General features: G+C 36.6%; 1 protein-coding gene across 2 annotated transcripts in view; it reads left to right on the top strand.

Moving 5' to 3' along the window:
• LOC126781049 (muscleblind-like protein) overlaps nt 1-26,138 on the top strand; it is a 245,292-nt gene that overhangs the window by 113,729 nt on the left and 105,425 nt on the right. The window contains exon 1 of one of the 2 annotated variants that reach the window (XR_007670601.1): nt 25,276-25,442. The exons of the other annotated variant lie outside the window; for it this stretch is intronic. The gene's annotated coding sequence lies outside the window, so the exon portion shown is untranslated. Of the gene's footprint in view, nt 1-25,275; nt 25,443-26,138 lie in introns of those variants that run through there. 2 annotated transcript variants of the gene reach the window in all.

The raw sequence follows: 26,138 nt of genomic DNA, 5'->3' as shown, positions 1-26,138 counted from the left end.
TTGATATTAGTGTATTAAATTACAAACATTACTACAAATTATACTCAGAGGATGATCTGGCTTATTGCGAACCAAAATATGATGATATTCGTTTTTATCTTTTTCCATTGTTTCAGTATAATTTCGACATTATCTAACCTAAAGGCAAAGGAATGAAATGATTAAATCGCGCCATTTCAAGGTTTATGTTATTTTTTTGCTTCTGTGAATAATTTTCCCTTTTGTTAATTCTAATTTTTGGTTCCATACTAAAAACTGTAAATTTGTTTGTAATTTAGATTCGTAATTGTGTAAAAGTAATTGGCAAATATGAATTTGCTCGACATAATTATCTGCGTGCGGTCGCTGACAGATTTTGATTTATCATTTTAATTTGGCGAATGGCGGAGACTGCCGAAGTACCAGTCCCGTGGGATCGGCTGCGACTTGCGACCTCTGCTTCAAATTTAAATTCCTTATATAATATCACTTGCGTCACTACAAAATGCATTTTAATTGTCATATTTTCCTTTAAGAAAAGTAATACATTGCAATTATTTAATTTTTTTTTATCCTTTTGTAATACTAACGGATTAAAAAACGTGTTTAATACTGACAAGTTGATCTTTCTGTTATAAGTAAAGTAGTCAAAGAACGAAGCCAAAGCAAAGTCTAAAACTCCGATTTTTGACAAAACAAAGGAGGAACTAACTGGACTGTCAAACGCCGAAACTCAATTTTACTAGGTGGAGTATTTGACGAGTTAGAAGTAAATAATAACAATACAGTTATTTAGGCTTTTATATTGATAACGAAGCCTCATTTATATTTTAAGGTCTAAACCCACACCAACAGTTGAGTTGAAATTTATAGAACGTTATAAAACTTTGATAATTAATTAAAACATACTGACACAAATATATTATGTAAGTCAATAAACTTTTTATCCGCTACCGTGTTCTCTTAAGATGAGTAGAAGTTTGTTTTATCTTACTTAGTAGATATTATTCAGACAAACACAGCAATAATTTTTTCACTTTATTGTTATGTGTCTGGATGTAGTATTTGAGCAAAGCGTGTTCTAATAGTATGGCTAAGAAGTTTATGGGCTCTAGGCACGATGACGTCACGCGCGTCGCCACCCCCGTCCCAACGCCACCCGCCTTCATTTGTTTTCTGGTGTCACTTCTTATCTCGTCTCGCAATTATTACAATTTGTCCGTTCCTCCCCTTATCTTAGCGAGTTTGCCACTTCAGCATAAAGGCACCCGACTTCAGCAAATTCACAAGATATTGAGGAGGAAATCCACTTTTTTCTAATTTTCGCAGCAACCGAGACTTTTTCAAAACTTTGAATAATGACAAAGCCGTAAATTGTAGAGGTGGCCACCAAATGCTGCTGAGAAGTTGCCTGTTTGTTGTTTTGCTAACTTTTTCATCGCTCGCCGCTGGTTGTTTGATGAGGCTTTTCACTCTGCACATTGTTTTCACAATTCCTTTTTTTTCACCTTCTTTATTAAACAGAAGGCCTGATGGATTTTACGTCAGGTTTTTCATGTTTGGTATATTCAAAACATTTTGACTAGTGCAAAATACCATACTGATATTACTACTTCTTTACGTACCACACCTTACCACCTTCTTGCAATGCACAGCGGTATGCGTTTCAAATATACTTAGTCGTAAGATACGACAGAACGAGTGATGTCAATTTGCAGCAGATGTGTGAATTAAACGGCCACGAGGTCGTTAGTGCGCGGGATTGTCGCACTCTCACATCTTCGTATTTTTATCGCTTCTTCGCCGAAGGGGAGCATCGCGCGTGCTCGTTGTCGCGACAAAATGTTCAATTTTAGATACAAATAAAAAAGGTCGGATGCTTCGTGCAGAATATTAACGGCTCACAATATGAACGGAGGCATCCGGAATCCGCGTCAAAAGTACCAAAACGATGTTATTCTTTTTCAGCGCGGAGGTAATAAGCGAGGCAGGCTCCGGTCGTGCTATGGATATGAAATACAGAAATGTTTATATTACATGATAATGGCTCGGCTTCATTACCAATCAGACCTTACAATAAACGAACCTATGTACGTAATTAAAAACGTTATATTTATCCTATACACGAATACACAACTCAGAACTGCTTCTGTCTATGAATACATTAACTTTCTAAAACAGAGATATAAGCGTGATGTTAATCTTTACTCTTTTCGATGTGTGTCGTATACCAACGTGTTAGGGTTGATTTTGAGAGACATAAGCAGTATGTATACCGCTAGAGGTGATTGAATGTTGTCAGTAACGACAGCGACGTCTGTGTCGCATGCCATTGCCGACCTGCGCCTCATTACATCCGCCAAACATCGTCACTTCTAATTGCGCGCGTAATTTACTAATCTATCTGAGAACCTGAATCCAAACGTACGTTCTGTTAAAACAAGATGATTCACTTCTGAAATTTAAATTCCTTAAATTAAACCAATCATGGCGGAATTCAGATGAAATTATCATTATTAGAGAATAGAAATACACTGTATTCGCAATGCAATAATATACATACTATATGACGAGCTGGTTGGCGTAGTTGGTAGATACTTGCCTTTCACGCCGAAGGTTGTGGGTTCGATTCCCACCCAGGACAGACATTTGTGTGCATGGAGATGTCTATTTGTCCTGAGTCTGGGTGTAATTATCTATATAAGTATGTATTTACAAAAGAAAAGTAGTATATGTAGTATATCAGTTGTCTGGTTTCCATAGCACAAGCTTTGTATAAGCTTAATTTGGGATCAGATGGCCGTGTGTGAAAAATGACCCAGGATATTATTATTATTATTATACAATGACAAAACGATAAATATACCATAGAAATCATTCGTATGATTTCAAATTACCTTAATACAAAATGCCTATTGTAAAAATGCAACGATACAATAGTAAATAGCCTAAGTTACATGCATAAAACATTCTATATTATACATATATATTGACACATGGATCGGTACGCCGCAATAACCCCGTAGCCATGTTAACACGCTTAGAGCAGATTTGCCTATGAATTGCCATCTCTGCAATTTGCTTGAGTTTCTGCTCAATAGACTTCAACAATGATGAACTATCGCTTCCAAATTAAGCCGAATAATTTGAGACTGCAACTTTATATAGCCGTTATGTCTAGATAGCTTAAGCTCTCTTGTATGTTCATTTTTCGATTTTCCAGTAGATTCTCAAGGGAAAACCTTTTCTTGTAAAATTTTACATACTTAATATCAAAGGTTTCGATCGCTGTCTCTTATTACAGCGCTGGAATAACTAGAGACATTTTGGCTCAATAGGCAAGTTTACTTTGGTCCAACAATAGAATCCTCTAGCGTACAAAGATGATCTAGATATTTTGCGCTTTATAAGCAAATTTGTTAATTACAAAAAACTATCGTAATATTTAAAGAGTATAGACGGCGAATTAGTTAATTAGTTTCTTAAAGCTTTTATTTTTTAAATTAATCTGCACATTCAATGTATACATTTCATATTCACTACAAACTTTTGTGCTCAAAACGTACACTACGTGTCATCAAAACTTCTATAAGCGTCTAATAGAAACGTAAAATTGGTACATTTGTATTATACTTTGATGCTACGCTAAGTTTCAAGTAGCGAAAGAAAATATATAAAAAAGTAATAATTTATTTCTGACAACATGTTTTTATCATAATCAGCTTACTATCAATTTAATTCACAATCAACCAAATATTAATAAAAGTAATACAAATTTCATAAAATTAAAATTTTCCTTATATTCCAAAAAAATTATAAGCACTTTAGAAAAGGGCGAGCAGTGTCTTCCATGATATCCTTTGTCCGTTCTCTTTCGGAAGCATTCGCGTCGTTTGAATACGGCATCATGGGACCGGAACAAAACGGATTAAATTGCAAGTGCGCTGATGTATTTATAGCTGGTCCGGAGACAAACGAGCGCGCGCGTGATGGACCTGCCTCGTTATGGGAATTAATCGAAGTTGCAGCGAAAAGCGCACCTGCACCGTCTAACTAAAATATGCTCTCCGCAACAATGACTGATTAACAAAACTTCAGTGATATATATAAATAAAGCAAAAAAAAAACGAAAAACATATTGAAAGAATTTATTATATCATCTCTTTTTTTAACTACCTTCGAAAAGTAATTATATCGTTTTTTGACACGAGATCTAGTATCAAAAAAAGATTATTAATTAAATTAAAGATATTTCTTTAACTTCAGCTTATACTATTACAAGTAAATATAAATTTATACAAAATATGTAACGAACGGAACGTTGTAAACTAATTTCTAATTGTAGTCGTATGAAAGGAACAGTTAGTGCTCACATTGCAATGTTCCGTTTGATTATTACTATTGGAGATAGCACCTGCGTCCCACACAGCCTACATGAGCTAAAATAACCGCGAAATCGAATTATTGGCCCCTCCGCTGCTATTCAATACCTCTACGCACTCCAATTGCAGTTTCAGTTGGCTTCACAAATACAGTTTAAAGTTACTGGATCAATTGTAATCAGTAACAATAAATAACATTTATTTAAATAATATACTTTATTGAATTTACAAAAATATGACACACTTAAATTCAAACAATGTTATCATAAAAATAGATATAAACATAATTTAAATTATTTTAGCACAATGATTGTGTTTTTTTTTTTATTATTACGTACAAAAAAATTCGCAAATAAGTTAAAAAATAAAATAAAATTGTAGAATTTATAGAAAGAGAGAGATTTAATTCGTTTACATAACGAACGACCATACTGCACGCTCGCAACATTGAATATTTACGGTGTCTACAAACAAAACTTGAAGAAGCTAAGTGTTGTAAGTTAGCGCTAATTTAAGAGTTCAGCGTCGAGGCAGGCGGAGTGCGTCGCAAGCTAGCGCCCCAAACCACCACACTTTGTCATAACTTACTCGGTTTCGACTTTCGGGTATAGAATACGCGTACACCAATACAAATTTTTGCTTATAGTATCTTAAAAATCGAGTAAATGACTTTACACGGCACGACTTTTCCACTACTTACAATATTCTGAAATTGGCGCCTCATGTGTATTCTAATACGATCTATAATATTGTATGCTATATACCTTTTAAAATAGACTACTAACGAACCATTTTACATGGCTTTTGTTTCTTTAGTTAAACAAAATAAATGCGTCTATAAGAATTACATGAGTTTTACTTTATTGTATAATTACTTAAATTCATTACAATTATCATAGAATAGCATATGAAAGTTAAGAATACAAAAGTCAAAAGTTTTCATCGTTCAGCAGAAAATTTTGCCCTCCCATTCCTCCTTTTGTTTGTGATTTTCGTTCTAAAAGAAAGACGTTAGCAAACCCTCATTTCATTCAAGAATTTTATAAAATGGCATAATCTTATTTCACGATTCTCTTTCATTAACTGATACTTAGCAAGTTATTATTATTTATTAATTTATATTCTACTACCTTATTCTACTTTCCTATACTTTAACTTATATTTAACATTATTATTTTTAAATATTTTTTTCCATATCATAAATAAGATTATGCTTACATACAATAATATTTGTGTACTTATACGATCATAATAATTTATGTATCAATTTGACGGATACAAAGAAACACAATTTTTTTTGTTTTAGACTGAAATACCAATTCTTTTATATTATACACTACACATGATGTTTATGTATTAAGTATATACGAAAGAAAATACAAAACTTTATAACACTTTTCTAGGTATTCAGCTGGGTATGAATAAGGTAAAAGCTCTGATAATAATACAACATGATATGATATCGGTGCTCCAATAGTATTCGAACCACATATGTACCTTATTTTAAATTTCGTAATTTATTAAAAATAAATTACACAAATGACATCATGGAAAAATTTAGTGACGTCGGGCAGATTTGTAACCGCATTCTTCAACCGGAGTTGAGATGCGCTATCTAGCTGTGAATTACAAGGAAGTGATATAGTATAAAATTGTTCTCCATGAATAAAATATTTATATGTGCCGCTAACTGCCTCGTTGCTCTAGTAGCTTGATGTAAGTCCGCAGACCCGGAGGTCCTGGATTCTGTTCCCAGGTCGGGCCAATAAAAAGTTGTTGGGTTTTTCTGGCAGAAAATTCTCAGTAGCAGCCCGGAGTCTGGAAGTTGGAAGTGTGTACACACTCGTGCCTCGGAAAGCACGTAAAGCCGTTGGTCCTGCGCCTGAATTTTTTCCGGTTGTGTCGGATTGCTTTCATAGAGAGTATACCTGTGTTTGCGCGCACATTTGTGCACTATAATATATCCTGTGTAGTTGGCTAATCTCTCTTGAGATTGGCCACCGTGGCTGAAATCGGTCTGGAGGACATTATTATTATATATATGTGCCAATTTTCGTGGAGATCGGCCAAACAGCGTCGAAATCTATTAATAACAAACAGATATAAAAACAAAAAATAAAAATGTTCGTGAAGTTTTCTAATTAGGACTATCGACGTAAAAATAAATGGCGCGCAAATTGTATCGGATAATTGGTTACAAAAAATTGATTGAGGCATTGCAACGCATACCAAACTAGCTAGAATATCTAAATTAAAACTTTTTACACTTATAAGTAAGTTATTAAACGCATAAATGCTTTTACGTGTTTAGCGTTTTTGTTATACATATTCCGTAACAGCCTGTGAATGTCCCACTGCTGGGCTAAAGGCCTCCTCTCCTCTTTTTGAGGAGAAGGTTTGGAGCTTATTCCACCACGCTGCTCCAATGCGGGTTGGTAGAATTCACATGTGGCACAATTTCAGTGAAATTAGACACATGCAGGTTTCCTCACGATGTTTTCCTTCACCGTAAAGCACGAGATGAATTATAATCACAAATTAAGCACATGAAAATTCAGTGGTGCTTGCCCGGGTTTGAACCCACGATCATCGGTTAAGATTCACGCGTTCTTACCACAGGGCCATCTCGGCTTTTATACATATTAATTCTAATTATTATAATTATTAATTCTTATACATAATAATTATTAATTCTTATACATATTAATGCTAATTAAATGTTGATAAAAATTAATTATTCTTATAAAAGAGTCGAATTTTGTAGTTTTTTCGACTTTCTTTTGTCGTTTGAATTGACACATTGTATATAGATTAGTTGAGGTTTTTTATTAATAGATTTATTTAATTTCAAAACAATTTTGCTGGTATCTAATACGACATACGAACTGTTTCTCCACTTGTAGCTAAAGAATAAGAGAAACAAATATCAAACAACAATCACTGTAACCAAAAAGTACCAAGTGATGTTAGTGTACCAGACGAGACCTATGCCTAGCACGCAAGGATACAAAGGCTGAAATGATGATGATGGCTAATACATCGTATTGCGTGCTTGACTTGAAGGAAAACATCGTGAGGAAACCTGCATGTGTATAATTTCTTAATTCTGCCACGTGTGTATTCCACCAACCCGTATTGGAGCAGCGTGGTGGAATAAGCTCCAAACCTTCTCCTCAAAAAGAGGAGAGGAGGTTTTAGCCCAGCAGTGGGACATTCACAGGCTGTTACGGTTACGGCGTGCTTGACGTTTTTTTCCTTAAGATTTCTTTATAAAACATTTAAAATAAAACTTTAAATTATAATGTTCAACAATTTCATCTTCGTTGTGTTTTTTCCTTGAGGATAATTTTACAAAATGTGTTGCTTAAAATTAAAAACTTAAAAGATTAAATATTTTATATACTACTAAATAAAGCTTTTCTCTATAAATAATTTATTTTTTTAAATTCACAGCGCAATTTCTTCTGATCTTCAAAATAATAATAAAAAATTATATCAAGAAAATCTTTTTTTTTAAACTGTTTACAAACCTTTAAGATTTGAAATCATTGATTGCGCTTCAGGATAAAACCAAGGTGAAATATTTTACTGAGACCTGCCGAGGAATTGGAGCTTGAAAATTTTCTTTAAGAATATGAAGCACTTGACTTAAGTAAAGAAAAATAACGGTAGAAATAATAAATAGCGGCATAATAGCGATCTTCACGCGAAAGATTAGCCACAAAAGCCGGAGGCTTACCAGTATTTATAAGGAGTGTTAGCGGCACGCCAGAGGGCGAATATCTGCACAATTCGGCGTCTCACTGCTTCGTAAAAATGTTAATAAAATAATTGTCGAATTCTATTGAAATGTATCGCTGATAAAATTTTGTTTCCGCTGTTTTGTTATTTGGTTTTTCCTTTAAAAATTATAGATTTATGATACAATGAGAATGTTATATAAAAAATACATATATATACACACCAATATTATGTAGTAACAACAGTCACATAATAAGACAAATAGAAACAACTGACTACTAATTATTACGAGGCATGTAATTTTCAAAATGTAATATACAGCCAAGGTGGCTAAAATACTTGAAAGTTAACCGAATACTACGAAAACCCAAACCCAGGGTAAGCACCGCTGAGTTTTTATGTGCTTATTTGTGCTCATGTATCATGCCCAGCGGTGAAGAAAAGCATCGTGCGTCAAATTACAATCGATTATGTTACATGTTTATCTACTATCCCGTATTGTAGCAATGTGATGGAATAAGTTCCAAATCTTCTTCTCAGAATGAGAGGAGGCCTTAGCCTAGTACTGGAATATTAACTGGCTGCTACTTTGCTTAGATTTTTTTGTATATTATGTAGATCACTTATCTTCCCTTATTTTAAAAGAACATTTGATGCGATTTTTTGAGGATTTTATTGTGTATTTTGAATCCACACTTGTCCATTTTCAATTCAACAAATTCACATAATGTAATTTAGTCGACTTTACTTCTCATCTTCATATTACTAGTAAATTCGTTGGACATTCTGCAACGTTCTCCAAACGTCGCGAACTTCTCTTGGCTTGCGGTATCGCAACTTTGCCATAACTCGTTTAGTTCGAACTATCTAATTTACCTTTCCTGCACGCGGTCAATTTGTCAGTAATTTATTGCTCAGACCTAAATAAACATTACAATATTTACCACAAATAGTCGCAAATGTAAGGGACATATAAAATTAGTGGTCGAAACGTTTATTTAACTTAAGCTTTGGGTTTTTTTATAGTATAGGTAGGCGCATGAGCCCATAGATATTGGCATTGTAAGAAATGTTAATCATCGCTTACATCGCCAATGCGCCGTCAACCTTGGAAAGTAAGATGTAATGTCCCTTGTGCCTGTAATTACACTCGCTCACTCAGCCTTCAAACCGGAACACAATAATAGCAAATACTGCTGTTTTGCGATAGGATATCTAACTAATGAATGATGAGTGGGTGGTACCTACCCAGACGAGCTTGCACCTTTTTTTTTCGAGGAGGAAAGGCATTTACGCCTCCCGCTCGGACACGACCGGGACGGGTATGTGGGACTCACGGGGCAGAAGGCCACCGTCCTACCTACTAAAACCTCCTTGTTTTCGCCTCACCGCATGGTGGCGGGGTTACGGGAACGCGTTAGCACACCACCGCGATCCCGCTTTGGATGAGCGACCCACCGGTTGTTTTTTATTGAGGTTTTCTCCTCTTGGCCCGGCCGGTGAAGGCAAGGCCCTCGGTCCCACCACAGGTTGGCGCCTGGATGGGGAAACGAGTTTGAGAAGGCGATGACTGAAGTCTGTCCACCCAGCATCGACACCGAAACTTGGCGAACCCGCCTCTCCCTCCTCCTTCTACTCCTCCTCCTGTTCCCGAAAGGACTCCGGAGACCAACTCCTCCTCTCTCTCTCCAGCGGCCTAAAAGGACCCCGGGGTCCTCCTACTTGCCACGAAGCCGCTCGCTGGTCCACTCTGCGCAACAGAGAAATACCAGGAGCGGCCCGCGACACTTCCGCCACGTCAGTCTCAGCCGCGATCGATAAGCAATCCAGAAAAAACATCGGATTGCTGGTCGACCCCGTTGCCCAGGGTGCACCACGTGGAGGTGACTGACATCCACCCCAGACGAGCTTGCACCAAAAAAAAATTTACACGTCAACGTTATACGTTATCATGACGATTAATTTGTAGAGAGAGGAGCGATAACGGCGCCGGAGTCGCTTTAGAAAGAGCAACTTACGTACGTCCGTCGGTCGGCACAGTTTTAGAACGTAAAGTATATTTCTCCACATTATTTGTATATATTATTGTAAAACGACACGCCGCGACGAGCTTACGACGACGACGACGACGACGACGACGACGGTGGCAGCAATACATTATAATATAATACAATACTAGAAGAAAACAACTTTTCGAAAGAGTCTTCAACGGTTACGACGCGTCTCACGAAATAATATTTTCATATATATCGTTCGACGTTCGAACCGAACGTACCCTATAGACGAGCTTGCACCATATTTTTTTTTTTTTTTTTTTTTTTTTTTCTGGGAGGAAAGGCCTTTATGCCTGCCGCCCGGTCCGGGGGGACCGGGACGGGTATGTGGGACTCACGGGGCAGAAGGCCCCGTCCTACCCACTAAAACCTCCCCGGATTTCCGCCTCTCCGCAAGGCGGCGGGGTCACGGGAACGTTGTGACTTACAACCGCAACCCCGCCAGCGGTCGTCGCCATAAGGCGACCCATCTCGAGAGCGCGCCAGGATGTTAGGGCGCGCCTCCCTCCTTTCTGTGTCTCCGTCCTGTTACGTGACGGACTCCCCCGAGTCCGCCACTGGAGGCTGGGCGTCAGGGCTTGAAGCCCCGCGGTGGATCAACAGACTGACTCCGCCGCCAACCACACCTTAACTCTACGGCAGCGTCCGGCCTGCGAAGGCACGTCGCCGTCGAAGAGGTCTCCTTCTTCGTTGCGGGAGCGAGTCCACGTCGTCCTCCCGCTCCCGCTCTGCCTCCTCCTTTTGCGACATGATGCATGCGCTGAACCGGGACACTGCCGCCCAGATCTCTTCGCTTCCGGCCATCTTCTCGACGACGGCCGGAAGCGACAGGTCTCCACCTACGGCCGTGGATAGGACCGTGCGAGGCTCCGCCCAAGCCGGGCACTCTACGCGCGTGTGTTCCGCCGTATCCACGGCTCCTCCGCCACAATGGTGGCACTCCACCGTCGGCTCCCTACCGACTATCTCACACAGGTACCGGCCGAAACAACCGTGGCCGGTCAAAAGCTGTGTGAGGTGATACGTGGGTGGGCCATGCTTGCGCTCGACCCACTTCCTTAGCACCGGCCGAATGGCCGCCACGAGGTCCCGGCTAGCATCCGGGACACCCAGTCTCTCCGACCACTCGGCGAATAGCCTCTCGCGGGCCTCCTCCCACCACATCTGAACCTCACGTGGGTGGGGCCGGTTCTCCCCCTCCGCTCTCACTGCCGCCTTGATCCGCCAATAGACCCTCGAGTTAGCCTCGGCCTCGAGGTCCCATGGCGGGCTTCCGGCGAGCAGGCACGCCGCGGTGTATGACACCGTGCGGTACGCCCGAGCCGCTCTGAGCGCCATCGCTCGCTGCGGACGTCGCAGCGAGGCGACGTTACGGGCGCTCAGAGCGTCCGCCCATATTGGCGCCCCGTAGAGCGCCATCGAGCGCACGACGCCGGTGTACAGGCGCCTGCAGGTACCTCCTGGCCCACCCACGTTCGGGAGGATCCTCCCTAGCGCCCCGGCTGCAGCCACCAACTTTGGGGCCAAGCGCCGGAAATAGACGAGCTTGCACCATTTTTTTTTTTTTTTTTTTTTTTTTTTTTTTTTTTTTTTTTTTTTTTTTTTTTTTTTTTTTTTTTTCGGGGAGGAAAGGCATTTACGCCTGCCGCCCGGTCCGGGGGGACCGGGACGGGTATGTGGGACTCACGGGGCAGACGGCCCCGTCCTACCCACTAAAACCTCCCCGGATTTCCGCCTCTCCGCAAGGCAGCGGGGTCACGGGAACGTTGTGACTTACAACCGCAACCCCGCCAGCGGTCGTCGCCATAGGCGACCCATCTCGAGAGCGCGCCAGGATGTTAGGGCGCGCCTCCCTCCTCTCTGTGCCTCCGTCCTGTTACGTGACGGACTCCCCCGAGTCCGCCACTGGAGGCTGGGCGTCAGGGCTTGAAGCCCCGCGGCGGATCAACAGACTGGCTCCGCCGCCAACCACACCTTAACTCTGCGGCAGCGTCCGGCCTGCGAAGGCACGTCGCCGTCGAAGAGGTCTCCTTCTTCGTTGCGGGAGCGAGTCCACGTCGTCCTCCCGCTCCCGCTCTGCCTCCTCCTTTTGCGACATGACGCATGCGCTGAACCGGGACACTGCCGCCCAGATCTCTTCGCTTCCGGCCATCTTCTCGACGACGGCCGGAAGCGACAGGTCTCCACCTACGGCCGTGGATAGGACCGCGCGAGGCTCCGCCCAAGCCGGGCACTCTACGCGCGTGTGTTCCGCCGTATCCACGGCTCCTCCGCCACAATGGTGGCACTCCACCGTCGGCTCCCTACCGACCACCTCACACAGGTACCGGCCGAAACAACCGTGGCCGGTCAAAAGCTGTGTGAGGTGATACGTGGGTGGGCCGTGCTTGCGCTCGACCCACTTCCTCAGCACCGGCCGAATGGCCGCAACGAGGTCCCGGCTAGCACCCGGGACACCCAGTCTCTCCGACCACTCGGCGAATACCCTCTCGTGGGCCTCCTCTCGCCACGTCCGAACCTCACGTGGGTGGGGCCGGCTCTCCTCCGCAGACGAGCTTGCACCAAGCCCTACCACCAGTAAACTATATTAACTAAACTTAGGTTATGTTTTTCTAAGATTTCGTCAACGTACAAACTTTTCTTTTTTTATATTTTAATATCATAATTACAAAGCATAAAAGCTTTTATTCCGTCAGACATTGAACGTAATACTAATGTTACGTTTAACTAATTTTCAATAACAAATATTTATATTGAACGATTTATTTATTTAACAGATAAGAGCAAATGGTTAGCCTAATAGTATGTGGTCACAACCGGCCATACACATTGGCGATGTAAGGAATTTCTTAGGAATTGTGAATGAAGAAGTTCATGTGCTTACATTGGCTTACTCGACCTTCAAACTGAACACAACTCTACAAAGTATTGTTGTTTGATAGTAGAATGAATGATGAATGGCTGGTACCAACCCAGACGGATGTGCACGAAGTCCAAGTCAAAGTTAGTAAAATGTATAATAGATTTTAATGTAGTTTTCACGATTACTTTCGCGATTTCGCAGGAATGCTTCTATGCAAAATACGATGATATTAAATTTAATAAAATAATATTAAAAACGATGTTTTCTAATCATGTCTATGATGGTGCTTTCAGGACGCTATGTTTTTTTTTATGTACAGGTTTTCTCTTGAGCGTAATCTAGCCTGGTATGTCAAGATGTGGTCGGCGAGGTTGCGAGAAAACCTATTAAATGCCGATTCATTCCAACTTCAAAGGTGTTTATGTTGTAGGTGCCCGATAATACAGCTGGTAGCGAATTCCACAACTTGGCTATGCATATAATAAAGCTGATCGCAATGAGCTTAGTTCTGATCTTGGTGATTTACAACAAATGTGGAATCTCGCAGTGTGTCTAGTTCTCCGATTATAAAAAGTTGATGGCGCGATCAGGTCATGAAGCTCTCGTACTTTAAGGTGTCTCTTTTATATAAGTCTAGCTTGAAAATGAAAACAGTTCGTGACGCGATCGTTGACAAATAACTAACTCACAGTATTTAAATGTACGTTTAAAAAAATAAACGATAGCTTTAGTGCTTTATTATTGGCCACACAGTATTCATCCTTACAAAAATTGTAGCGTATATGATTATTTATATATATGAGCGTTTTCTGTTGCATTTAATATCGTTTACATTATACAAGTAGAACCCGTAGTTCTAAGAGATATTATAGGGTATTTAAATTAACGGATCATAAAAACTAGGCGTGGGTCGAGCACTTAAACGTATTAGCACAGTGTCGACAGAGACAGATTTCCTCGATAATGTTATAATATTTACTTAAAATCTTTATTAAAAACAATGGGTATATCCGTGCAAGTTTAGAATGAATACTTAACTAATATATAAGATTTGCAAAAAAGTGGATAGTATAAAAACCTACTCCGTTAAAAAATACATCTATGTGTAAACTTTCATGATGATTGGTCAAATGATGTTGAAGTCTATTAGATGAAAACATATAAGCATCCATTTTTATGTGTAACTAATTTCACATACGTTAAACGTTACAGTTCTACCAATAAATGGGCTATCACATACAAAAAGTTTTATTTCAAATCCGACTGGTAGTTCCAGAGATTACCGCATTCAAACATAAAACAAACTAACACCTCAGATGTAATATATGAGTATAGATATAACAATATTAAAACTGGAATTAAGGGGATTTTTGACTCGTAAAATATGTTTCTTTATGGCCTAAATATTAACAAGAAAAGCTGTTACTACAGCGGTATCCCAACAACAATATTTTTTTCTTTTAACATATCTAATTTGCTCAATTTTCTTATCAACAACTAGTTCGTCTCGTTGACAACTAAGATGCATTGCGGTAAAATTCAGAGTTTGGATGACATTAGAGTCGGGATAAATTGTAGAATGAAGATGAAGGAGAATGAAAATTCATTTAACTCGTATATATAGAAGTCACGAAAATGAATGTTAATTCCGGAGCTAGTTTATTTTAAGTATTTGTTGTATTTAATCTATACATTATATATTGAATATGTGTCGGACAGATCTATCATATAAGAGAAATATTAATAGCTATAAGAAAACTCTATTAAATTCAAGGAGTTGTATACATATTCGTTAATTTCTATCGGTTACCATATAATTAATGAAATGTTGGGTTACATTTATTTGGCAAGTTTAAAATAAACATGATTTCAAACTACATTTATTTGCAATAAACTGTTATCATCATAAAAATATCATACACATAAATGTAAATATGTAGTTGTTCATTCCAAATAAAACTTGATGACTCTTGAAACCTACTAAAAGCTAAATGATTGACATACAATATTATTATTGTGAACTGGCATAAAATAAATGAAGCCTAAATTCAATATATAAGTGTATAAAATATCATAGCTATAATTTATATTATATAAAAAATTATCAGGAGAACAAGGGCGAACAACTTTCATGCATTTTCGTATGCTTATTTAGAGCACCTCCCCGCTGAAAAACAGCAACTAAAACAACCGATGAAAAGTGAAGATCTCAAAAGAATACTTGTTGCTTTAAGATTTCCTCAGCTCACTTTTGAAGACTTTTATGAGACGTTTATGGAAGTCATACAAAGAGTTGGTGTACAAGCAACCCTAGTAGAGTTGGTATTTATTAGAGAGAACTATATTATAAGCTTAATAAGCCCTTGTGACACAATATGAACAAATATAACATGACTTCTATTAGAAAAATTGTACTGAAAGACTCTCACACTGTTACATGGATCTGCAGACAAGTAATAAACCGATGATCAAGGAGTCTGATCACATTTATATGATTTACCGAGTGATAGGGCTTTGTATAAGCCTGTCTGGGTAGGTAACAGATGAGTAGGTCATCGGATATTCTACCATTAAACAGCGATACTTGTTATTGTTGCGTTCTGATTTGAAGGGTGAGTGATCCAGTGTAACTGCAGGTACAAGGTACACGGTCTTGGTCCCAAGTTGGCGCATTAGCGATGTGAGGAGTGATGGATGTTTCCTACAACACCACTATACTATAATACCTATTTATAACATAAGAAAATCTATAGCTGTGACTAATGCGTTAAGAGCTCAGTACATAGACCCTGGAGAAGATAGCCAGGTATTACATGTTTTATCTTAAATAACTTAAAATATACACAGCATTTAGAAAATTAAGTATTTAAAGCCGTTACATAGATATTTTCTCTTTATATTACGGGTGGGTGAATGTGGTTATGGTGGGTTCTCACATAAAAAAATTAAGGATACTGTTAGTCTGTTAACGAGTATTAACGAGGATTTTGACATTACAAAATATATATTTTTTAAAGAATTGTAAAATGTGTGTTTTTTTTTTATTTAGCACTTTTATTTTTATCTAAAGATTTATGTATTCTTTAGGTCCATATTCTAATCAGGAACATTTATATTTTTTTCGTTACCCTACATGCTCATGTTTAAAAAAGCAGTCATATATATTTTTGTTTTTTCAACTAGACGAAAATTCAGATATACATATTATATGAATTAAATAGTACTTTAAACAGTTCCTAATGCCTGCTAAACGGTTTCTTAGCCAGAAATGAATTCCAGGTCTGTGTGTTTTACGTTTGTGTAAATAGTTTGTAGGACTAACTTTGCATCACATACAAACGAACGCGGTGTTTAAGTGTACCGTACCCCGTAAATATGCCGCCGCCCCGACCCGGTCCGTAATAAAATAACTTACAGCGGCCAAGGATAATTGCTTCATCATATATGTTCCGAATAAACAATACGAAACACCCTAGCGCTTAGCGATTATAAAACAAATATATAGAAGTGACAATAATCGATATGACAAGTTGCGAATTTGTTTTTTATTTAAATTTAAATCTACCAGTCAAACTAAACCATTGAATAGCAAAGAAAATTAACTATGTAATTAAGTTTTTATTATTTCTAGAGAAAGTTGTCAGTGGATTCCTAATTAAATTAATTCAGTGCCCGCTGGGTGTCAAAAAGTTGGAAACAGCGTAGACAAATATATTTCAATTCTCTTCAACTACGAATAAAAGTGTTTGTGAATAATATTATTACAATTTATCTTTTATAATATTTCTACTACTTTGTGACACCAAAAAAACACTATAAATATGTAGTAGCTATTCTAGTGTATAATAAAATAACTACAAAATACCAAAGTGCCTTTCTAGAACACACACACACACACACAACAATATATACGTAACTAAATTGTTCTGTGAATTTCTAAGCAATTCTCAGTGGTATATGAATACTTACGTTGTAAATTAAATCCAAGGATTCCATATCTCAACCATGAAATAAATATTTGATTAGTGGTAAATTAGAGCAGTGATTCTGCGAGGAATTAAATTCTGCAACGGGGTGGCCAGGTGGGTAATGAATACAAACTGCGGGCCGCGGTTAACTCCGCCGTAAATTAAGACAAGCGGACCACGAGTCGGAACCTCTGGCGCGGACGCAAGGAGCCACGCCCGCTCCCTAGCGGACTGTTCTTGAAACTTGAAACAATCAACCTATACATAACCTACCTTAATAAACAACGCAACGTTCGTTTCTTAAAAACTTTTTAAGAGCACCGTATATAATAATTTGGGTCGCATAGTAATGCCGTCTTCTCATATCATTAGAAACATTTTTTATCTTATTGCTTGAATGTTTTTGTATGAAGAATGAGTTTTAGCAGTCAGTGTGTAGTTAGTTGTTATTCTATCTAGTTGTATTTGTATTGTATTCGATTCCATCTCGGCTAAAGGACTATACGGTGGATTTCTGAATCGAACTTTGTCTTTATAGTTGTTACTTGAATCTAAGTCGGAAAATACGAATTCTGTACACTGTGTGTTTTGTATATTCTAACTTAGAATTAATGTTAGTTTCTGAAATCATTCACGTCTTAATAATAAATGGCTTAATGCTGTAAGGGGCTTGATAACTTGAACAATGCTGTTATCTTCTTTCGTATGTCAAATCGATGATAACAGAAAGAGAGAAATCAGCGTTAAACTAAACACCCGCTTAACAACATTTATAAGTAAGGCCTTGGCATTTAGACATAATCAATTTTCATAGATAGAAATTTAACGTCATTTGAATATAACACATAATACTATTATACGTTATATTTGCACTTGTTACATACATATTTTTAAACGGACAAGTTAATATGTTTTCCAATTCTAGGCAATATTTGGAATTATGCAAATGCCAAACATAAGAAGATATATATAATAAATTTTAAATATACTTAGTATCCAATTGAGTTAATGTACTTTCTATGTTACAAATTCTCATGTCTGATAAGAATCGTGAATCGAACACAATTTGCAATTAAGTCAGTTCATAGAATTCGACGAATCGATAAGGGGTCATTGGCACTATAGGCATCATCAGTGGTCGAACCCTAAGCAAGGGCTGCCACACATTATGCCCCCTTTCTCACCCCTTCTGAGTTCCAGGAAAACAGTGCATACACATTTTTAATTTTGCAAGGGGTTGCGGTTAGTTTTAAAAATAACTTCTACTACATTTGCTAATTAATAATGACGTTTTTTGTACCAGCTGGTATAAATATAATCTAAATTTGATTATAATTTGCGATATATTTCTTTGTATATTTTTACACCAATTATTTGTTTATTTTTAGTTACACACATTTTATTCCAAAGTACGAGAGCGCTGGATGGCTATATCCTTTTTATTTTATCATTAAAACCAGCTTACTGATCTTCAACTTTATGTATGAGTGCTATATTTTAAGCAGATTTTACATCACAGTATAACTTTACTACTAACGTTTTTAATCGCTTCATAATAAGTTTCATAATATTTTTACGCTTTTCTATAACATTTTTATTATATATCTATAAGCGGCTTTAAAGTTAGTGCAAGTTTTAATAAAAATATACGAGATAGTCGAAAAGGAGTTTTTGAATTACTCCAAATCATCATGGAGTCAATCATATTAAAATATCTTAAAACGTTCTTTAATGTAAACTGTCTTAGGATTGGAATGGGACTTCGAAACTTCTTTTCCAATTTTCTCCCAATGGCCATTAGGATGAAAAATGTAAAGTAGATTTCCGGACGAAGTCGAGATATGTGTTCGAAAGAATGAAATTTCAAACTGAACCGGCGGCTCAGGGACTGTATCCTCTCAGTTGGCTGCCGGGAAAACGACTTCAAGGCATTCTATGTAAAACCTATCTAATATATTCTTTGCTATGTGATACTTAGGGACCATGATTAGGATTCAAAACATCTTTACAGTGATCATTCCAATGACAAATAAATAATTAATTAATTCAAACATTACAAACCGCACTTTATAAATAAAAATTTTAATTCGTCACAAATTGAAAATTCTATTGGAATGATTAGGACATTTTTCTATTTCCAGGTAATTTTTATTTTGGTAACGTTGATGGAAGTTGTATCTATATTAAACAAAGCCTCTGAGAAACGTCACAAGTTAACATAGTGTCAACAGGTTACTTGAGTCGAGTTGACAGTCTGTAATTTGGCGCGGGCGGAGCAAGTTGCGGTCCGAACCCCTCGCTTATTTGCAAGCCCACAACTAACTTTAAATTACTCGGACTAATATATAACGTGCTCGACATCACAGTTCTTAGTTTGTGACCCGCCCCAGCGATTTACTAATCGTACAATATTCGAAAATATAATTAAAATAGAAATAAATGGTGCTTATGGATTTCTAAGCATAAATCAGAATTGTAAATCAGCCAACGGTAGAAAATACAAAAACTTAAAATTGGTAACGGTTTTATAGCATATACAATACTTGGTATTGTTGTGTTCCGGTTTGAAGGGTGAGTGAGCCAGTGTAATTACAGGCACAAGGGACATAAAATCTTAGTTCCCAAGGTTGGTGGCGCATTGGATATGTAAGCGATGGTTGACATTTCTTACAATGCTAATGTCTAAGAGCGTTGGTGACCACTTACCATCAGGTGGCCCATATGCTCGTCCGCCTTCCTATTCTATAAAAAAAAAAAAATACAAGATGTAAAATAATACTATCGTATAACTTTAAAAAAAGGCATGATACTAGCTTCTATGGAAATAAAATATAAATTGTTTCTCGTTTGCAAAGTTACCGTATATAAATTAAATATATGTTTCTCATAGCGAACCATAATTTTCAATTAAGAGCTTGATACCCCGCTGGCAAAAACAATTTCTTGGAAACAAGAAGAATTTCTTCTAGGGCGCCGTACAACGTTGTTTCTTTTTTTTATTCTCACCTATCGAATAGCAATTTCAAGTCGTAGCGCGCACGTCAAATTTACGACATTTTGCAAATGACATTATAATTTTATATAAAATCGCATTTAAAGTGAAACTAAGTATACGGTTTTAATTAAAATTATCGTGCCTTTGCACACGATCTCTGTTGTTAAGATTATATACCAATTTGGCCGAGTATATCTTCCAACGGTGGAGCCGTGTAATAGTCAGAGAGCATAAAGTCGTTTTAAAAGTTCATAAATTCAAATTTGTACAGTGGCTCACGGAGCGCCTTATAATTTGCTCTGCATATCTGAAAGAACAGCGGCACTCGGGTATGCGTTTGTTCAGAGCTAGTGAGTTTTCGCCGTTATTTCTTTAGCTGAGAAATCCCCTCGCACAAGTTTAGTTAGGAATTCCGTACCTATCTTCGTATCGCGCCACATATTTTGTGTCTGAAGATAGGGGAAGTTTCCTTTTTCTTGTGAAATTCGTTATCTATTTTTTGAAACGGTGTTTCAAAAGTCAGAACCATAACTTTGATGACATAAATTCGATTAGGAAATGCACATTCTTAGCTTTTTTATTTCATACTTACCTCTTTTTATTCCTTTTTATAATTATAATGTAACACAAAGATGTCTACTAAATTTTACATATGGTGTCATAGTTTCGTGTACAAATTATTTTTTCAGTTCAGATTAGTGCAGAATATGTACTAAGAAAGATGAAAACATTGCAAGCCAGGTGGCGGCTTTATTCATGATTTCAGTTAATGGCTGTCTGAGTTTGTCAACGATTTGTGTTGTGGTTATTGGTCGAATTGATGTTATTTTTAAGCAGATGTTTCAGGGGACTGTTTGTATCGTAGCACAAATGTCTCTCCTGTGTAATATCGGGAAAAACTTGCAGAGCGACGGATAGTTGTGGGGGTCAAGTTAATGATATCACCGCCATTTGCGGACGAGTCCCCGTTCCGAATTGCGCCCAAGCACGTTAATGGGCCCAGCTATAGCGCTCTGAATATTTTAAGGGACATTCGTTGAAATTACTACAAAAATAATGTCGCTTTGCTTGTACCGAATTACCCGAGAAACGGTTTAGAGACCGGCAATAAATATGCACGGTATCCTCTTCGCGTTGCCTCTTTGAAGATTACTTTTTTGAATTAAATATTTTCAGTTAAAGTTTTTGAATTTATCGTGGATTTACTTTATCAGAATTTGATTAAAGATTTAAAGTTTTGTAGATGTATTGAATTGGTTCGTCATAAAAGGATCACATAGTAAAGTCTGTATCACGTACAGCAATAAGTACATTTCAGTACAGAGAGCCTTAAATAATAAATGAAATTCGGTGATAGAAGAGCACGCAAGCGTCGGCCACAGCCAGTGGAATATGGCTCTACCTCGCCCGCGCCGCCCGCGTGCAGACAGCGCGCTACGTGCGCAGCATAATGCACCGCCCCGTGCAAAATTCACAGCTACTCAGTAAATTTTACTAGCACACATCTCATTTGCTCTTGTTTCCATTTATGTTTTCCAAATACTTGCAAATAAGGTTACTTTTCCAAGTTTGTTCTGTTACTAAAGCATATCAAAAATAGAAAAAGTCATGAAAACATCCAAAATAAATTAATAGGTTTTAAAAGTATGTGTAAAATATTATACATACGACCAAACAAGCAATTATAAATTAAAATGGTTTTAGTTACGTCAGTAAATAAAGTTTTATACAAATAGTTGTGTGGATATATTTTAATCTTATACTTATTATATTTATTTCCAGTCGCGTCTAAATTAAAACGCGCCTTGTCAAATATCATGCTATATGTATCTAGCAGTTTAATTATTTTTTCTTGGTCAAATTAAAATATCTACAATGGAATTATAAATACACTACTTTACTAGGTAGTAGGTTTTTTACAAGCCCATCTGGGTAGCTACCCCCTCTCATCAGATATTCTTCCGCTAAACAGAAATACTTGCAGTATTGTAGCGTTCCAGTTTGAAGGGTGAGTCAGTGTAACTACAGGCACAAGGGACATATCATAGTTCCCAAGAAATTGTTAATATTTCGCTGCAACAAAATAATTCCATTGCCAATGTCTATAGGCGGTGGTGACCACTTACCATCAGGTAGCCTATTAACCCGTCCGCCTACCTATAACATAAAAAAGACGTTGTAGTGGTAATTGGATGGTGGTTGGATTAGGGATGTTGTTTTTTTTAATTTAATGTTTCATATTTATATTTGTAAATGAAATATATTTGTATAATGAACAATTTGAAATGAAATATCTTAATGAAATATCAAACTTTTGATTGTAGGAATAGTTAAGCTCGCTCCTCGGGGCTATGGTTTAGAGAATTATTATTAATCAGATTTTGTTAAATAATAAAACATATAATTAAAAATTTTCTAGCGTGGTTAGTTAGGGCTTAGTGTAGGTCCGGGTGGGTACCACACACTAATACCGCCGCAATTATTCCACCACCAAATATCAAAACTTAACATTGCTGTATTCAGGTGAGTGGTAGAGTCAATATTATTACACACACACGTTTTCGATTACGTGGTTGATGACACGTTCACGGTGCAAAAAGTGGTTATGCTTCTTGCAGTACGATGGCTAGTGTCCCCGTTTACCATAAGTTAGCCCCTATGCTATGCTGCGTTCTGAAATTAATAAAAAAAAAGTATATTTTAACGTTAGCGCTCCCCTCTGCCAAAATATATTGCAAAAATAAATAATACTGTATAAGCCATATACAGTATTATTACATAATATGTGTAGTGAGAGAAATAAAAATATATATAAATATCTAGTAATTATCAATTAAACAAAGACCGACTTAGCTTGGGTATTAAAAAAATCGTATTCTTCTTGCAAATGCGTCTTATTGCATAACGTCACAGTTATCTTACCAATTTCAAGGGGAACCCCGTACGTTGTAGTCGCTGTACAGTAATTTGACCGCAATATATACCAAAATGTGGACTAATATAAGGTAAACAAATAAACCGAACGCCTTCACAATGTTTACCCAAACGATGTTAGCCAAATATACGAAACTGAAATTATATTATTGAATTATAGGATAGTAGTAAGATATTTATTTGCAATGGCGATAAATATTTAGTTACAGGTTTATCTGTTCATAATAAAATCCCGTTCAAACCATCAAAAATAAAAGTTCTCAATAGTTAATCAAATGCAAAAATATATACTTTCAATTAATATTATATAATTATACCTAGGCTAAGTCCTATTCAGCATTCGTCTTATGTTCTTCGCCATGCCGTATTTACATCCTAAAATTATTTTGTTGCAGCGTGGAATACAGTTAGTGTTTACTTACTCGCACTGCTCAGTTCCCAACTGTCATGTTACATATGTTTGTACATAGCAGTGAGCAGTTATCAGGATTATTTATATGTATAATGTGTATTATAAAAGACAATACAATTGAATAATTTGTCTATACCGTAATAATTACCTATATTTGTAAAATAGTAATAAAAGAAGTCGCAATTATATTCGCGTCTGCTGGTTGTTTATCTGCTTAATTCAACTATCAATATTCTAATTAGATTTCCACTTTATATTTAAAGATTATTTTCTGAAAGGTTTATATGCATAATAAATTCTTATCAAAATATGAGTAGCAGAAACGAATCAAAGTTCACTAATCAAGTCTTCGAAAAACACCATTTCACGCCTTCAATTACATCCATACTGTTTACAGTATGTATATACATCAAATGAATGTACAACTGAATCTTACGCCAATGAAATTTCTACAAATGTCTACAATATTTGAATAAAAGCTAGAAAGAATGACGTCACTCGTGCGGTAAGGTATTGATTATATCATTGAAATCATTTAAATTTCATTAAGTAATTAAAGTAATATAACGATTGGACTGCTAAAAACCTTATATTTTTCATATTAATAAATAATATATAATATTCGAAACAAATTAACAATATATTTTTTTAGTTTTCACTAATAATATGTTACTATATTGGTTTTACTACGTTACAATATTTCAAAGGAAAATTAAACTTATGAGCTACTTTTGTAGCAGATTGTTCGTAAGGTAGGCTTTGTCTGCAGCTCGGCTTCTTATTAACGTGCATAAATATCAGTTCCCCTCCTCTTAAATTTAGTGCTGGAGCAAGACGATGCTCAAACAACCTGCTCTGTATATTACGCCTTATAGTTTTACTTTATAATAAAATACAAATGTCCTTTAAAAAATCCAAATTAATATAATAACAAATGTAATATTATAAATATAAATATTTGACTTTATTTGAACGAAAAACTGAATCTGATTTAAATTATAAATATTTATTAATAACAATACTAAAATACAGAGCGTAATTAATTCAGTATTACAAACTTACAATCTACAATAAATACTTATATACTTGTAAGCCATAAAACAAAACTCATTACATAAGAACATTATCTTATCGTTAATAACAATCATTAATTATACTTTAACTATTATGATAGAATTAAACGAATACTTATAGCGTCTTAATATTCTTGTCATTAATAAACCTTCTATTCAGACCGCATTATTTAAATTAACGATCTCCAAAGGCGAGCGAGTATATTATATAGTCGAAACATCGCACTGAGATTGAAACAAAGTTTCCATAGTATTTTACTAGATTTTATTATCTGGAACGGGTAATTTTCCCTGTACAAATACTCGGCTCTGTTCATTCGAGAGCCCCAGCGCGCGCTAAATTTGAATTCATGTTACGAACGGGCTACATAAACCAATTACGAAGCAGAGCCAATAGCGGGCGGCGGCACAAGGAGAATCGATAATTCACAATATGCCCGCTAGAGTGCAACACCATCGCCGCCGGTGCGCGCCCACACTACTCCTCCACGTTGCGCATCCACACATACAACTTTGTACGGACGTCAAAAAAAATTTATTCGCTTTTAATATATCATATAAATGATTTTCTCAGCATAATTGACTAAAAACAAAAATATACATTTTTCAACTTTATAAAATTACTTTTGTATGTTAAATTTTATTGCTACCATCTTAATCATAAAATGTTATAATGCAATATCAATTAAGATATTATATTGTAAAAATTATAATTCATATCATTATTTAAATTGTGTAAAATTTATTTGCAATGTATAATGACATTTTACACCTACTTTATTCAAACTGCGATTAAAATATGAAAATATTGCACGGCTGGTCGCCCATACAAGGTCACATCGGGCATGCGCTTGTAGTCAGCTGCTGCTTAGCTTGCTGTTTCGTATCGCGCTTCTTGCCCGCTTTCAATGTTTTCTGTTTTATTTTGTTATTTCTGTGATGTAAACCAATTTTTTAACTAAAATTCTTGTATTTCGTTAATGTGAAATATATTGTGCCGTATAATAGTGGTGCTAGCAGACAGACTTCAGATAAAACAAGGTAAACGCCTTAATATTTTTGTTTGTCGTGAACATAACCTCTTCGACATCACATACGTTGTTCATTTACAGCCATTTGGGTTTCAATGGGATCTATTATAGGTTAATAATAATCTCCATTATGATTCAAAGATTAATTTCATACTTTTAAAAGTATTAGCTTTGTTTAATAAGATAAAAGAATTAGCAAATCGTATTGTGACATACAAGATTGTAAATCTGATAAAACTGCCTTGTTTTATATTAATAGCAGGACTTGTAGTGAATTCACGTTCGCGGAGGATAATTTGTAGTAGAGGAATATTAACATAATATGGTGCAAATGTTGACATGAAGTGAATCACCATGACAATGCCAGCTTGATAAAACAATGACGTTGTCTGAAAGTCCCGTAGGGGGCGTTAGTGAGCATTGAAATGTTTAGGCGGCAGGAAAATTTACCTTTAACTCGTTTTAATTTTCATAAACTATTTGCTAATATACTTATTTATGTAAATAATATAATTTTTATTTTCTTATAAAATATTTCATATACGTTGTAGATAAAATACCAATTGCAAGTTCATAAACGAGTTGCCAATAATTATGCTCAACAAAATTTTGAAAGGCATGTTGTGTTGCTGCTGTATTCAGCAGAAAACATAAAAACCAATAAATATGATTATAATTAAGTATGTAATGTTTGTTATTGAGAATT

This window comes from Nymphalis io, chromosome 3 (genome assembly GCF_905147045.1).
Source record: "Nymphalis io chromosome 3, ilAglIoxx1.1, whole genome shotgun sequence".
NCBI classification, from domain to species: domain Eukaryota; kingdom Metazoa; phylum Arthropoda; class Insecta; order Lepidoptera; family Nymphalidae; genus Nymphalis; species Nymphalis io.
This window is presented reverse-complemented; position numbering and strand designations above follow the sequence as displayed.